Source organism: Neovison vison, chromosome 14, assembly GCF_020171115.1.
Source record: "Neovison vison isolate M4711 chromosome 14, ASM_NN_V1, whole genome shotgun sequence".
In the NCBI taxonomy this organism is placed as follows: domain Eukaryota; kingdom Metazoa; phylum Chordata; class Mammalia; order Carnivora; family Mustelidae; genus Neogale; species Neogale vison.
The window spans coordinates 33050278-33068348 of record NC_058104.1 but is presented as its reverse complement, the minus strand read 5'-3'; the positions used below and the strand labels follow the sequence as shown (position 1 = coordinate 33068348).

Sequence of the window (18071 nt, the reverse complement as noted above, 5' to 3'; positions counted from 1 at the left end):
AGAATCCAAACTTGCAAAAAATTCTCACTACAAAAAACCAATGGGAAAGACACAGAACATAACGTAGCCTGGAAATAAATCAGACAGAGCTCCCTAAGGGAAAGGATACTTCAGCTGAGTCTTCAGAAAAGGCAATGCAGACAATCAAAATTAGGAAAGAAAGACTGAAGCAATTAGGTGGATTCTAAGAATGTGTTGTTTTATATTTCACACAGTCGTGGATGCTCCCTAGCATCTTTTCTGTATGGAAGAGGCCCTCGTTTGGACCAGAGCAGCACCAGCCTTGACTGAGAAAAGCCAAGCTCAGAACGTGGAGGTAGAAGACATCTCACCAAAAGCATCCAAGAGTGAGTCCTTTATAGAATAGAGTGGTAGATTCCAAGGAACACCTGGGGCCTTGAACAAAAAGGTGTAACTCTGAACGTTTTTCCCAAGGAAGGCAATCAGACCAGTGATAAAATCAAGAATGAACAAACCTCAAAGGCAAATAAGTTTTTCTCCAGTTTAAAGGTGTTTGTGTTACTACCGGATAGCTTTTTTTTTTTTAAGTGATCGCGCTGCCACAGAACTTTTTGTAATGCATCAAAATTCGTAGGCTGGGAAGGCCAGGACGAAAAGAGTAGGTGGCAGGGTTATTACTTGACGTTCAATTCAGTAAACAGAATTCATCTTTCTACAGAGTACTTTATATGAAATACTGCCAGCAGCTGGCTATATGGCCCAATGAGACGGAGTTTGAATGACTTGAGTTATTGGCTTTCAGACCGAATGCACATTTATGAATATGCTGACTTCCCCCTGCACTAAATGAGGTGATGTACAGCTATTCTCCACATACTTTCTGACACCACCACTCTCCTCTCTCTGGCTTTGGCTTGTTCTCAGAGCATCAGGATGACAGTGACAACGGCTATAGTATTCCCACTACACAGGGAACCGCTCTTGCTTCTTTCAGTGGATCTTTTCAGAAGGGTCCTTCACAAGGTGTTGGGCGGACGCAAGAGAAAGGAGGGAGCTGAGAAGGACGAGCTCCCAGTGACCACGCAGAGGATCGACTCCTCCGTCAAATACCGCCGACTGGTCACAACTACTGGACAGTTTCCCAGGTGTTCAGGATGCGAATGGGACCCAAAGGTGACCCTGTCACCTTGTGCCTCACCTCATCTCCTTATGACATTCAAATAAATAGTAATCAAAGGCAATTTACATCTCCGCTGCAGCGTTTGTTAAAAATGCCAAGGGAAAAAGACTGCCTTAGTGCACAGCAAAACTCAAAACTCCTCTCCTCAGGCTGTCTCTGTTCTCATCATTCCATAGCCCCTAAGACTTGCTCATAAATCAAACCCTAACAGTCTTTTTCTCATTTTCCTATTCAGTGTCAGCTCTCTGGCTTCTTCCAGTTTTCCTTTTCTACCATCACCCAGATACTGTGTGAGAAAAGAGAGGAGTAAGCAAGGTGGGCCCGGGGCAGAAACAGATGGCACAGATTTATAACTTATATTTTCTTTTATAACCCATCATTATTCCTCCTTCAAGGAGTGCCCATTCTGAGCATGGCTGTGTTTTAGTCAAACCAAGGGTGTAAAGTATTATGTTATCACCTGTGTGTTGATAAATAAGCCTTAGCATTAGTCCAAAAAAAAAAAAAAAAAAAGAAAAAAGAAAGAAAGAATCTAACAGTGAACAAAGAAGATTTAATGACCTCAAATGTGATCCAGGAATAGCTCCTTTATGAGAGTGGAGAAAACAGACCTGCTTTTTCCTAATTTCTTTAGCCAATGGCCAGTTCTTTAAAATCAACCTAGGAGTCAGGACAACAGTTTTTAAGACACACATACCAACACGTTCCATTTCTCAGCACAGAGTTAAATAGCACTACGGACACCATCGTTGCGCAGCCATCAACACTGTACATCTCCACAATTTTCCCATCTTCCCAAACTGAAACTCTTGTCCTCATGAAACAACGCCTTGTTCTCTCCTCCATCTGGTCCCCAGTTAAGCACCTTACTACTTTCTCTCTCTTTTATCTAAATTACTCTAGCCATGTCATAAATGGAATCAGACAGTATCTGCTCTTTTCTAATTGGCTTATCTCACTTTGTGTAGCGTTCTCAAGGTCCATCCATGTGGTACCATGGGTCAGCATTCCCTTCCTTGTTAAGACTATAGAATCCTCCATAACAGAAGTATGCTACCTCGATTTTCCATTCATCCCCTGATGGACACACAGGATGCTTCCAACTTTTGTCTATTAATAATGCTACGATGAACACAGGGGTATTCAGGCCACCATTTTGTTAGTTTGTGTCCAAACTTCTTATTGTTGTTTTTTTTGTTTGTTTCTTTTAATATTTTATCTATTTCTTTACAGAGAGGAAGCACGAACATGGGAAAAGGCAGAGGAGAGGGAGAGAACGGGAATCCCAAGCAGACTCCCCACCGTGCACGGGGCCAACGTGAAGCTCTATCCCATGACCCCGAGATCATGACCTGAGCCAAAGTCAAGAGTTGGATACTTCACCCACGGGGCCAGCCAGCCGCCCCTCCAAACTTCAAACTGATTAAGAGACTATGGGTACCCATCAAAGGAGAAATGGACAAATGGGGCACATCCATACAATGGAACCCCCGGTGCGGAACGAAGTACTGATGGTGTCACCACATGGATGAATTGGGAAAACACTACACTAGGTGAAAGAAACCAGTCACAAAGAGGTCACATATCAAGTGATTTCAGTTATTTGAAATATCCCAAATAGGTCATCCACAGAGACAGAAAGTAGACGATGGGTTGGCAGGGACTGGAGGGAGGGCACAGGGAGAAAACTGCTTAATGAGCACAGGGTTTCTTGTCAAAAATGTTCCGGAGCTAGTTAGAGGTGATGGTCACATAACCCTGTGAAGGTGCCACTGAATTAGTCACTTTATTTTTTCATTAACTACCTTTCATTCCAGTATAGTGAACATGCAGCCCTCTATCAGTTCCAGGTGTACAACACCGTGATTCAGCAGTTCTGTACATCACTCGCTGCTGCCCACGGTAAGTGTCCTCTTAATCCCCTTCAGCTGTTTCTCCCATCCTCCCAGCCACATTTTGCTGCTGCTGTATTGTACTAAGATCGCACGGTCCAGTGCGGGAGCCACTAGCACATGGGGCTGCCGAGCGCTCCACATGTGCTTTGTCCAAGCCAAGAAATGGCGTCAGTGTCAAATACACACTGGAGTTCAATGGCATAGTATGACCAACTGATGCAAAATATCTCATTAATACTTTCATACTGATTACATGTTCAAAAGGCAATATTGTGAATAAACTGAGTTAAAGAAAACAATAGTAAAAACAAATCAATAGGGGTGTCTGGGTGGTTCAGTGGCTTAAGCCTCTGCCTTTGGCTCAGGTCATGATCTCAGGATCCTGGCATCTTTGCTCATCAGGGAGCCTGCTTCCCTCACTCTCTCTGCTGCCTCTCTGCCTACTTGTGATCTCTCTCTGTGTCAAATACGTAAATAAAATCTTTAAAAATACATAAATAGAGGGGGGGGCAAGATGGCGGGGTAGTAGGAAGAGGCGTCTTTTCAGCTGGTACCCCAAAGTGAGCTGATTACCTACCAAAGAACTCCGATCACCCATGAAATCAGCCTGAGATCAGAATTATACATGTCTGGATCTCTACAGGGGCAGAAGACGCCAGTGAGCAGGTAAAGCGGAATGGGAACGGCGGACTGATATTGGAAGATAAACAAAAGGGGGAGGGAGCCACCAGAGGCGACCGGTGGGACAGTAATACCCCAATACGAGCGAGAGTGCCCTGCGTCTGGGGACCAGCATTAACTTGGAGACTGGTTGAAAGCACTCCAAAAGAGCAAAGGATCGCGGGGGGAAATTGTGGGAATCGGGGTGGCTAGGGACAGGGGCTTAAGTCCCCGGTCCCAGATGGCCTCCCTGGCGCGGGGGCAGAGAGAGTGGGGTGGAGAAACCAGCTCCTGGTCCCTAAGCCTCCAGCGCGCCCCAGAGCGCGTGGGTTCTGGCTCCTGTGAGGGGATGGGAGCTGGCCGGTCTGCAGAACGCGCGCTAGCCCTACCACAAAGCTTGAGATACGCGCGCATGTCGCTCGAGCTCCCCTGGGTTACTGAGGCCCGGCAGATGCTCCTTGACCCGCGCCATTGTTTCAAAGCCTAAGCTGCGCACGTGCACGCAAAACTCTTCCCCGGACAGAGGCGCGCAAAAGCCCAGCCTGGGGCTTACAGCCCCGTTCTCAGTGCCCCAGATGCGCGCCCGACCCACAGCTGCCTCTGAAAAGAGGTGCGCGCAAGCCGGGCACTCCCAGCCCGGGCCGGTGGCAAAATCTCAGTGTGCGATCGCTGCTGGGAACCTCTCTGGCGGTCGGGAGCTCCCAGACAGCCGCCACTGCCTTGGCTTTGGGGACGAGCAAGAGATCCTGCGCCCCCAGGGTCTCCAACTTGGAACCTGCACTGCCAGCGGCCAAGGGGGAATTTATTCAGCTTCTGCACCCAGACTGAGGCTTCTCTCGGAGACGGAGATCAGGGTGCAGTTTGATTTCTTCTAATACTACAAAAACCATCAAAGGCGGTCAAGGTGAGAGGGAAAAAAGTGAACAAGCAAAAAAACCGCCAGAGAACAAAAGCCTGAAAAAAACCAGTTTCCCCAGAGCCCACCCCCTTGAGGGGGGCGGGGGGACTCAACTCAGGAAACATCATTGACTGACAACCCACGTGGCAGGCCCCTCCCCCAGAAAACCAACCAAGAAAGAAAAAAAAAAAGGACTAAAAGAGAACCACCACTACTTCATAGGAAAACTTGTATTATTCACTCGTTCCCACTATTCCGGTTCATATGTGTATATATATTTTTTTACACATAGGTAATTTTTTAAACCTATTTACCATCACAGCGAGCTGTACAGTACATCAAATTGCATAATACCTTTCTAACCTGAACTTTTTGATATATACACCTATGTTTTTCTTTTGCATTTTTATTTTTTGAATTCCTTTTTTTTTAAATTTTAGTTTATTTTAGTCTAGTATATTCCTTTTTATTTTTATCCTCTAATATTCATATAGAGTTAGCTTCAAAATAATCCCCTTTCCCCAATCAATACTACCCCTATAGGTAAACCAATTTTTAATCCCCTTTATCTTAGGAAAGTTGAGTCCTTTAACAAAGATATCAAGATACATCCAGGAAGAATCAAAACAACCTTCCTCGCACACACTGAGAATTTATAAGAACTCTCCCATCTTCTTCCACCAGTGTTTCTGTGTTTTTTGAGTTTGTCCTGATAGCATATAAATTTTACACTTGTGGTTCTTTTGGACGAGGTTCTTTCTTTATTTGCATATATATCTATATATTTTTTTCTTTCTCTTGCCATATAATTGTATCAGTCTTTTTATCTCTTTTTGTTTGTCTACTTCATAAATCTTACCTGGGGCCCATCTGGGCTGAACCTTCTCTTTCATCTTCCCTTTCTTTCCTGTCTCTCTCTCTCTCTCTCTTTTTTTTATCTTTTTCTTTTTCTTCTTTTCCTTTTTCTTTTCTTTTGTCTCTCGTTTGGGTGGGGAATCCTGACTGCTCAGAAGTGTTCCAGGGTGCACCTTGACTGCACCAGAGTTGATACATCCAGCTACATCTGTTCAGTCTTCTCCCACCAAAATGACTAGGAGGAGGAATGCCCAACAGAAGAAAAATACAGAGGATGGACCTTCTGCAATAGAGCTAACGGCTATCAACATAGACAATATGTCGGAAAGAGAATTCAGGCTAACAATTATCCAGGCAATAGCTAGGTTGGAGAAAGCCATGGATGACCAAACAGAATTGATTAGGGCCGAACTGAAAGCGACCAGACAGGATGTTCACAATGTTAGGGCGGAGCTTAAAGCTACCAGGGAGGAGGTCCACAATGCTCTCAATGAGTTCCAATCCAATCTAAACTCTCTCAAAGCTAGGGTAACTGAGACAGAAGATAGAATTAGTGATCTGGAAGACAAACAGAGAGAAAGGATCAGGAGGAAGCCTGGAACAAACAGCTTAGATCCCACGAAAGCAGAATCAGGGAAATAAATGATGCCATGAAGCGTTCCAACGTCAGAGTTATTGGAATTCCTGAAGGGGAGGAGAAAGAAAGAAGTCTAGAAGATATCGTGGAACAAGTCCTTCATGAAAATTTTCCGAATCTCGCGAATGAAACCAGCGTTCATGTACTAGAGGCTGAACGGTCTCCACCCAAGATTATACACTCCAAAAAAACATCACGACACCTGATAGTCAAATTGAGGAATTATAATTGTAGGTATAATCTCTTGAAAGCCGCCAGGGCAAAGAGGCTCCTTACTTACAGAGGGAAGCCCATCAGAATAACGTCAAACCTGTCCAGAGACCTGGCAAGCCAGAAGAGGCTGGCAAGATATATTCAGGGCACTAAATGAGAAGAACATGCAGCCAAGAATACTTTATCCAGCAAGACTGACATTCAAAATGGATGGAGAGATAAAGAGTTTCCAAGACCGGCAAGGCTTAAAAGACTATGCAACCACCAAGCCGACACTGCAGGAATATTAAGGGGGGTTCTATAAAAGACAAAAAATCCCAAGAATAGCATTGAACAGAAATATAGAGACAGTCTACAGAAAGAAAGACTTCAAAGGTAACTCGATGTCAATAAAAATGTATCTATCAATAATCACTCTCAATGTGAATGGCCTAAATGCACCCATAAAACGGCACAGGGTTGCAGAGTGGATAAAACGACAGGACCCATCCATATGCTGTCTACAAGAGACCCATTTTGAACCTAAAGATACACGCAGACTGAAAGTGAAGGGGTGGAGAAGCATCTTTCATGCCAATGGGACTCAAAAGAAGGCTGGGGTAGCGATTCTCATATCAGATAAATTAGACTTCAAACTAAAGACTGTAGTCAGAGATACAGAAGGACACTACATAATCCTTAAAGGGACTATCCACCAAGATGATCTAACAACTGTAAATATCTATGCTCCCAATATGGGAGCAACCAATTACTTAAGAAAACTGTTAATCAAGATAAGGAGTCATATTGATATGAATACACTAATCGTAGGAGATCTTAACACGCCTCTTTCAGAATTAGACAGATCATCGAAGCAGAAAATCAATAAAGAAACAAGAGCATTGAATGACACATTGGACCAGATGGACCTCATAGATATATACAGAACATTCCACCCTAAAACAATAGAATACTCATTCTTCTCAAGTGCACATGGAACCTTCTCCAGAATAGACCACATACTGGGTCACAAATCAGGACTCAACCGATACCAAAAGACTGAGATGATTCCCTGCATATTCTCAGATCACAATGCTTTGAAACTGGAGCTCAATCACAGGGAAAAGTTCAGAAGGAACTCAAACACCTGGAAGCTAAAGACCACCTTGCTTAAGAATGCTTGGATCAACCAGGAGATCAAAGAAGAGCTGAAACAATTCATGGAAACCAACAAGAATGAAGACACTTCGGTCCAAAACCTATGGGATACAGCAAAGGCGGTCCTAAGGGGAAAATATATAGCCATCCAAGCCTCGCTCAAAAAAATTGAAAAATCCAGAACACACCAGCTGTCTCTACACCTTAAAGAACTGGAGGATCAACAACAAATCAAACCAACTCCACACATAAGAAGGGAAATCATCAAGATTAGAGCTGAGATCAATGAGGGAGAAACCAGAGATACAGTAGAACGTATCAATGAAACTAGAAGCTGGTTTTTTGAAAGAATCAATAAGATCGATAAGCCACTGGCTACACTAATCCAAAAGAAAAGAGAGAAAGCCCAAATTCATAAAATTATGAATGAAAAGGGAGAGATCACAACTAACACCAAGGAAGTAGAAAAAATCATCAGAAGTTAATATGAACAGTTATATGCCAATAAGCTTAGCGACCTAGATGAAATGGATGCATTCCTGGAAAAATATAAACTACCAACATTGAGCCAGGAAGAAATCAACAACCGAATAGACCGATATCTAATAATGAGATTGAATCAGTGATCGAAAACCTCCCAAAAAACAAGAGCCCAGGACCTGACGGATTCCCTGGGGAATTCTACCAAACCTTCCAAGAAGAAATAACACCTATTCTCCTGAAGCTGTTTCAGAAAATTGAAGCAGAAGGAAAACTTCCAGACTCTTTCTACGAAGCCAGCATTACCCTGATCCCCAAACCAGGCAAGGACCATACCAAAAAGGAGAATGTCAGACCAATATCACTGATGAATATGGATGCTAAGATTCTCAACAAGATCCTAGCCAACAGGATCCAACAGCACATTAAAAAAATTATCCACCATGATCAGGTGGGATTCATCCCTGGGCTACAAGGATGGTTCAACATTCGCAAATCAATCAATGTGATACAACAAATTAATATGAGAAGAGAGAAGAACCATATGGTCCTCTCTATCGATGCAGAAAAAGCATTTGACAAAATCCAACATCCATTCCTGATTAAAATGCTTCAAAGTATAGGGATAGAGGGAACATTCCTGAACCTCATCAAATCTATCTATGAAAGACCCACAGCAAATATCATCCTCAATGGGAAAAAGCTTGCAGCCTTCCCATTGAGATCAGGAACAAGACAAGGATGCCCACTTTCACCACTCTTGTTCAACATAGTATTAGAAGTCCTAGCAACAGCAATCAGACAACAGAGAGAAATAAAAGGTATCCAAATTGGTAATGAAGAAGTCAAACTCTCTCTCTTCGCAGATGACATGATTCTTTATATGGAAAACCCAAAAGACTCCACCCCCAAACTACTAGAACTCATACAGCAATTCAGCAGCGTGGCAGGATACAAAGTCAATGTGCAGAAATCAGTGGCTTTCTTATACACTAACAATGAAAATACAGAAAGGGAAATTAGAGAATGGATTCCATTTACTATAGCACCAAGAACCATAAGATACCTGGGAATAAACCTAACCAAAGAGGTAAAGGATCTGTACTTGAGGAACTACAGAACACTCATGAAAGAAATTGAAGAAGACACAAATAGATGGAAGACCATTCCATGCTCTTGGATCGGAAGAATAAACATTGTTAAAATGTCTATACTGCCTAGAGCAATCTATACTTTTAATGCCATTCCGGTCAAAATTCCACCGGCATTCTTCAAAGAGCTGGAGCAAATAATCCTAAAATTTGTATGGAATCAGAAGAGACCCCGAATCGCTAAGGAAATGTTGAAAAACAAAAATAAAGCTGGCGGCATCACCTTACCTGATTTCAAGCTTTATTACAAAGCTGTGATCACCAAGACAGCATGGTACTGGCATAAAAACAGACACATAGACCAGTGGAACAGAGTAGAGAGCCCAGATATGGACCCTCAACTCTATGGTCAATTAATCTTCGACAAAACAGGAAAAAATATACAGTGGAAAAAAGACAGTCTCTTCAATAAATGGTGCTGGGAAAACTGGACAGCTATATGTAGAAGAATGAAACTCGACCATTCTCTTACACCGTACACAAAGATAAACTCAAAATGGATAAAAGACCTCAATGTGAGACAGGAATCCATCAGAATCTTGGAGGAGAACATAGGCAGTAATCTCTTTGATATCAGCCACAGCAACTTCTTTCAAGATACGTCTCCAAAGGCAAAGGAAACAAAAGCGAAAATAAACTTCTGGGACTTCATTAAAATCAAAAGCTTCTGCACAGCAAAGGAAACAGTCAAAAAACAAAGAGGCAACCCACGGAATGGGAGAAGATATTTGCAAATGACAGTACAGACAAAAGGTTGATATCCAGGATCTATAATGAACTCCTCAAACTCAACCCACACGAAACAAACACATCAAAAAATGGGCAGAAGATATGAACAGACACTTCTCCAATCAAGACATACAAATGGCTATCAGACACATGAAAAAATGCTCATCATCATTAGCCCTCAGGTAGATTCAAATTAAAACCACATCGAGATATCACCTTACACCAGTTAGAATGGCCAAAATTAACAAAACAGGAAACAACATGTGTTGGAGAGGATGTGGAGAAAGGGGAACCCTCTTACACTGTTGGTGGGAATGCAAGTTGGTGCAGCCTCTTTGGAAAACAGGGTGGAGATTCCTCAAGAAATTAAAAATAGAGCTTCCCTATGACCCTGCAATTGCACTCCTGGGTATTTACCCCAAAGACACAGATGTCGTGAAAAGAAGGGCCATCTGTACCCCAATGTTTATAGCAGCAATGGCCACAGTCGCCAAACTATGGAAAGAACCAAGGTGCCCTTCAACGGATGAATGGATAAGGAAGATGTGGTCCATATACACTATGGCGTATTATGCCTCCATCAGAAAGGACGAATATCCAACTTTTGTAGCAACATGGACGGGACTGGAAGAGATTATGCTGAGTGAAATAAGTCAAGCAGAGAGAGTCAGTTATCATATCGTTTCACTTATTTGTGGAGCATAACAAATAGCATGGAGGACAAGGGGCATTAGAGAGGAGTAGGGAATTTGGGTATATTGGAAGGGGAGGTGAACCATGAGAGACTATGGACTCTGAAAAACAGTCTGAGGGGTTTGAAGTGGCAGGGGGGTGGGAGGTAGGGGTACCAGGTGGTGTGTATTATAGAGGGCACGGCTTACATGGAGCACTGGGTGTGGTGAAAAAATAATGAATACTGTTTTTCTGAAAATAAATAAATTGGAAAAAAAATAAACCTTAAAAAAATTTAAAAAATAAATAAAAATACATAAATAAACAAGAATAAAAATAACAATAAATAATAAATTTCATCCATTTTATTACACTGTTTTCAGGTGGTACAGGAAAATTTTAAATCACACATGTGGCTCAAATTAGATTTCTCTGAGGCAGGGTCAGTTGAAAGTCTAAGCCAGTCTTGGGGTAGAGGGAGGGGAATGGTCAGAGCTTCTCTGAATCCCAGGAGTCCCTCTTGTCCATAGGGGGCAGGTCAGACTGAGCACAGAATTAAGTGGGGGGGTCACTGCAGAGGAGCAAGGAGAGAAGAGTGGGTGGGAGAATGGAGGACAGGAGAGCATCACCCTGGCCACGAACTAGAGTTCCCAGGACCGAGAGGGCACGCCAAGCCACACTTGAAGTGCTTCAGACCTGTGCTCTTCTCCCTTGTAGTGTTCCAAAGGAGACACCCCTTGGAGGGGTGACACTTGAATCCTAGGGTTCATGACCGAGAACAAGACTTTGAAGGCCATGGGGAGGTCCTTATCTGATCCACAGTTCCTCTTGGTCACTGCAGGAATCACTTCCCAAAACAGACACCCAAGGACCACACCCCTGCTGGCACCCACAGCAGCTCTAGGAGTTGATACCATCGCATTGTGGGGCAGGCAGCCCAATGATGACAGACAGTGCCCATCCCACCAGTCTCGGGAGTGGGGGCTCAGAGCCAGATTTCATTTCACTTAGGAAAATGAAGAAATCTGAGTTTTCTGCACCCTAACACTGTGAAGCAAATTCATGCCTGTGTCACACATAATCTGTGCCTAAGGCCACTAGTCTTCAAACATTCAGAGCATCTGAAGCACAAGGTCTGTGGGCTTTTCTGCATATGGCTGCCTCCAGGTCTTCCCATAGCCTCCACCCTGAAGCACCAGGACCCATAGGCTTCCCAGATGGGTTCATCTTCTTGAGAACATACTAAGAATTTCCAGGGGCCAGAAGCGAAAAGAACTAATAACGCAAAAGCCACCAACTCCAAACCTGTGCACTGGGAAGGATCTATAGGGATAATAGTCCAACTGCTTCATTCTAGCTGTACAGCCTCATTGGAAAGTGCACAGGGAGGACTTGGTCAAGGTCATACACTGGTGGTCAGGTCTCTAACTGGAAAGCACCCCTTTTCCCTCTCCTGGACATCTCAGATGTCATGGCAGCTGGCTCCTCAACATTGTCAACCTCACATCTTTCCCTTTCCAAGTAAACCAGACACTTTGCAACAGGCAGAGTCTTTCGAGCTGGAGAACATGCAGATACCAAACTGGAGACATTCCAACTCTATGGAGAAGAAATTGCCTTTACCAGAATTATGCACATATGTGTCACACATGTAGATACTTACAAGCCCACATACCAGTGTGGCTGTGTCACTAACAAACACATACACACGCATACCCACATGGAGAGAGAGAGGCTCAGTCACACACGCTCTGAAACCAAATTGCAGGGGCGGTATTTTCAGTTGTTCACCTGATCGACATGAAGGTGAGGGAGACCTGGACAAGCGGGCAGAAATCTGCCCATTGGAAGTCAGGGGCTCTGAGCTGCCAACAGCCTGGTACGCTGTGAGCACTTCAGACATACAGCACATGCGGCAAATGTGCAGACTCTGGAGGCAGAATCCCCAGGTTCAAAGCCAGCTCCACCACTTGCTAGATGAGAGGCCTTGAACAAACTTCATCTTGCGGATCCCCAGTTTCCCCCTCTGTGAAATGGGGTGAGCGACAGAGCCCATACTATCCGTTACTGTGGAGAACAAAGAAATCAACTCATGCAGTTAGTGCAGTCGCTGGTGTGTAGGAAATGTTTAGTAATCTGAGTGGGAAGAGTTACACAGCCCTTTCCAGAAGTATCTAAATGTTCTGCTGCTCACTGGACACAGCCCAACTCAGGAGCATATGAGCATGAGCCCATACACTGTGGGTCTCTGATGCTCTGTCCCTGCAGACTTGCTCTTGCTTCTGGCATCCTCTCTCATTCCTGCACAATGACATGCACTTCCCCCACAAGTCCCCCACTCTCTCTTCCCTTCCTCACAACTGCTGGCACTTAGAAATTCCTGCTCACCTTCTCCAGAACCCTCTCCTGACCTCCCCAGCAGGCAGGAAGAATGGATTAGGGGCTACAAGAAGAATCTCCATGCAGACATGAGGCTTGGTCCTTTTGGGCGATGACAGTCCTGGGAAATTGCCCTTTGGTTCACCTCATCCCCCTGTCAACACAGAAGAATGTGCTAGGTGTCGCCAGGGAGCCATCCTGGGTGGGCAGGCAGCCAAAGTGTCAGCTTCTCCCAAAATGTGAAGAGGGAACAGGATGGCCATGATAAGGACCAAAGGAAGTTTCCTTGAGGACCTGAGGGGATCCAATCACCACTCAGGCAGTATCACTGGTAGATGGGTGCCTTCGTGAGAACCTGGGAGCTACATATTCTGTTTGGGATTTTTCTCGTTCTGTAAGATACTGTATCCTTTACTCATGACATCTGGCTTCCTCTTCTCCAAACACACCAAGATCACCTCCATCACAACACACAGTGCCTCTCTTCCAGGAGCCCCTGGCACGCTTGCATTTCTTCTCTTACACTCTTTCTCATGCTGTATAGGCCACATGTTGAAGAATGAGGATTCAAGAACCAGACTGCTTGATGCCAATTCCCGACTCTCTGTTTACCAGCTGTGTGACACTAGTCAAGTTCCTTAACCTCTCCCTACTTTGGTTTCCTCATCTGTACAATAATACTAAGGATCCCTTTGTCGCAGTATTCTTGTGAGGGCTAAGTGAGTTCATTCATGGGAAGCATTTGGAATAGCAGGGGGGATGCAGAACTTGTTCCATAAACACTGGCAACGATTCGTAGGACTACTAACTTGTATTGACCTCCCCCTCCACCACAGGACTGGGAGATCCAAGAGGCTAGTGGCTACCTGCAGAGTTCATCCTTTGCCCCGAGCACAGAAGGTGACACAAAGCAGGTACTCAGTAAATACCTGTGGATGTCAGAGAAAGACAAAGAGATGAGGGGAGGGTTGGAGTAGGCAGAGTGGAGGACAGGAATGCCTTGAAGGTTGTTTAACACAACCTCTATATTACAAATAGAAAATTATCTAGAACCGAAGAAAGCCAGATGAATCAATTTCCGCCCTAGTGGGACTGATTACCTTTATTCTGCCAAAATCACAGAACTATTCTCCATCACTACATATCCATCATCCCTTATACTGAATTCATTATTTGTTTTCTGGAAGAGGGGGACTAGGACACATGCGCAGATCCTTAAAGGACACGCTGGGTGGCACAACAAACTCCCTCCACTGGCCCGGGATCCCGCCGCTCCTTCTAAGAGCTTCACCATGGGGACATCTCAATCCCACCGGCCCCCTCTAGAGGCCCGTCATAAGCCAGGGGTCACCTCAACACTACCCTGCAGTCCCCAGATCAACCTCAGCTTTGCCAATGGAATCCCAGATTTTACTAACAAGGGATCTGTCTTCAGTTGCACATTCACATGACTCAAGTTCTCAAGATTAATGTTTATAGGTGAAAAGTTCATTAGGGTTTCAGAACAAAATCCTCATCATATGGGTTTGGTTCCTCTAACTCCACACAGGCAGCACTTTCTCTCCCTGTCAACAGCCAAGTAACATTGAAAGGACACGTGACGATCAGCCCCTCGGAGCGGCAGGACTTGGGTGAATCGAATCTCAGCAGCATCAAGAGAAGATGGACTGACGCGACCATCTCAGAGGAACAGATGGCCTGGACTCATCCTGCTTCAGCCTCCCTTGGGGACACTTCTGTGACTTTATGCTACACCCCCTGGTACTATTCTTGACTAGCTCCACACAGGGGTCCTGGACAGTCCCTTTGCGGGTGGGGCTAGGAGCCTCCACACTAATACTTCTTTCTATCAAGTTTTTTTCACTTGTCACCAGATAGTTCCTAACACGACTGAAACTTAAAGGTCTTCCTTAAATATAAAACTGGCTTTGCAAGTTATTTTAATCACATGATGCCTGAGGGGAGTTACCAGTGGTATGTTGGAATGTAAGATGGTGCTTGCCTCTCAGAATTATATAGTGTTCAGGATTGCTCTTTTTTTTTTTTTTAAGATTTTTACTTTTATTATTTATTTGAGACAGAGAGGGGGGAGACAGAGAGTAAAAGCATGACGGGGGGGAGGGTCAGAGGGAGAAGCAGACTTCCCCCTGAGCAGGGAGCCCAGTGAGGGACTGCAGCCAGGGACTCCAGGATCACGACCTGAGCTGGAAGCAGTCTCTCAACCAACTGAGCCACCCAGGCGCCCCAAAGATTCCTCTTTTTTTAAGCCTGGCCTGCCCCACTCTGGTAACCACAGCCACCATTAATTAAGGTTAGGTACATTCTGATGGCCAGTACTCAAGGGCAGCCAGAAACAATGGGATGCCCACTCAGTTCTTTCCTTTACTACATAGTGTTCTCTCACACTGAGGCCCATTGACAGAAAGTCTGATCTTCACTGACTGGACACAGAGAAATCACAAGCTTCCTTGGGATTCCAAAGAGTTAGAATGGTCAGTCTGAAGGTCACAAAATTATAGCTCTCTACTCCCCTCATTGATAGGAATCTTCTTCCTCACTGGGTTTGGGGAAGTTGGGGTATCATTAAAAGTCACGTATATTTAATCTACGCCTTACACATCTGCCATCACTGCACAAAGCCCATCTGCTTGGTAAGATGAGAACCTGCTTCCAACTCCTCTGTGGGTAACAGAAAGGTTGTCCTTAATCAAACTGATGCATTGACATGATCTTTTAAAGGTCAACTCTCTTGGTTATTACTTGAATACACGTGTTTTTTAAATACAACCTTCTCCCTCTAATCTATAATTATTTCACAGCTCTAAGTAATTGGAAATCTGTATCACTTGCCAGAAAGAGAAGGCAAAAAAATACAAATAATATAACACCCTTAAACTGTCAAGACATACTGTTGTTTGCTAAAGACACTGAAACCGAAATCTGCTCCCTCATTATTAAAAAAAAAAAAATTAAAAATCACTTAGTGTTAGAAAAGTGTTAAAGATGCAGTAGCCCAGACTGAGATGCCCTCGATGCTATTAAATCATCAGAGGAACTGGAAAAGAATTTTGTGTGAGAAAAAAAATCCTGCCCGTGTTAGAGGAGGATTTGGTGTTCTTTAAATCCTGCTAGAATGCATCCTCTCAAATCATCTCACATAGCATGGATGGACATGCCCCACCCTCTAGGAATTTTTTTATGCCAATGAAAACAAAATATTCAAACAGCACCAGCTATAAGTCTCTACATCCAACCCCACATAAGAGATGGTTGTAGCAATACAAAATGCACTGGTCACCTCACCAGGATAAAGGCCATCTTTGAAAAAGTGATGATGAACATGATACTCAGTGGTGAAAGAGAAAATGCTTTTTCCCTAAGATCAGAAACAAGGCAAAGATCCCCACTTTTACCACTTCTATTCAACACAGAATCAGAAATTCTAGCCAGACCTATTAGGCAGGAAAAGAAATAAACAACATCCAGATTGGAAAGGAAGAAGAAAAATCATTCCTGTTGGCATACAGCATAATCTCGTATTAGAATGCGCTAAAGAGGGACGCCTGGGTGGCTCAGTGGGTTAGGCCGCTGCCTTCGGCTCAGGTCATGATCTCAGGGTCCTGGGATTGAGTCCCACATCGAGCTTTCTGCTCAGCAGGGAGCCTGCTTCCCTCTCTCTCTCTCTCTCTGCCTGCCTCTCTGTCTACTTGTGATCTCTCTCTGTCAAATAAATAAATAAAATATTTAAAAAAAAAAGAATGCGCTAAAGATTCCGTGTGTGTACACACACACACACACACACACACAATTAACATATTAGACTTAATAAATTTGTCCAAGTTGTAGGATACAAAATCAACACTCAGAAATCACTTGCATTCCCTTGCACTACCAATGAACAATCTGAAAAAGAAATTCAGAAACAATTCCATTTACAATAACATCAAGAAGAATAAAATATTTAGGAATAAACTTAACCAAGAAGGTGAAAGACTTGTACACTGTGTTTAAAAAGAGACAGCTTGCCCCAGAAGGGGTCACTTGTACTAAACCCCAACATCAGCAAACCAAGATTGAACACCTAACCTACCTGCCATTTCAACCCCCCAGGAATGCAAACTTGAACCAGTAACCATGGAATTAGAAGGTCAGCACTAATGAGATGACTCACCCATTTGACTCCTTCTGTTCTGCTTAAGAAGGTGACCTCTTCTAAGACAAGTCATTCTTTTTTTTTTTTTTTTAAGATTTTATTTATTTATTTGTCAGAGAGAGAGCGAGCGAGAGCGAGCACAGGCAGACAGAGAGGCAGGCAGAGTCAGAGGGAGAAGCAGGCTCCCTGCGGAGCAAGGAGCCCGATGTGGGACTCGATCCCAGGACGCTGGGATCATGACCTGAGCCGAAGGCAGCTGCTTAACCAACTGAGCCACCCAGGCGTCCCGACAAGTCATTCTTTGATAATCATTTCCTTTTTCCACTCCCTTTCCACCTTTAAAAACCTTCCCTTTCCCACAGCTCAGCAGAGCTCCTTTCTACTCGCTAGAGGGGATGCTGCCTGACTCCTGAATTGTTAAATAAAGCCACTTTGATGTTTAAATGACTCAGGTGAATTTCTGTCTCAAGGATTTGATGGCATCACTGGGACCACAGGAGACTTCCAAGAGCTTCAGGGACAAGAAACAGAGGTGAGGTACCCCACAGACCCTTTGAGTTCACGGACTTCATCACTTCCAAAGGCTGTGGGTAGGCTCATGCTTGATTGTGAGCTCCACTCTCTTCGGGTCAAGCTCGGAGCATTAGTCCAGCTTTGGGGATTCATTCTGTTTGGCAGAGGAAAGCTCTCCTGTTGACTCCTTGATGGTATTGAAAGAGCAATTTAGTTGCACTTAATTGTTACCTTAAATTAACGGCTGCCTGAGCCTAGAGAGCTTACCATCAGGGACAGAGTGGAGGAAGAGGTGACAGTGGGCTTCCAGTGGGACTGAGTGGTCTCAAACATGACCACCTTAGGGAAAAGCACCCATCCCCCAGAATTCCCAGGTGGAAGGAAAAACTCCCCAAACCCGTGATCTCAGTGGCTTGTCTGCACGGCTTTCCACAATCTGTCCTTCTCTGAGGGAGGTTGTTTGAATTCTTTCCCAACTCTTCCCAGGGGGTTTTGGAAATCAAGAGGTTTCTTTTTTTTAAACTCTTGAGCGTTTCCCATTAAAGATTTTTAATTTAT

The 18071-nt window shown here is 44.2% G+C and overlaps 1 pseudogene; it reads left to right on the top strand.

Moving 5' to 3' along the window:
- The first annotated feature begins 2574 nt into the window (after positions 1-2574).
- Positions 2575-18071, top strand: part of LOC122895476 — a 30076-nt pseudogene continuing 14579 nt past the window's right edge.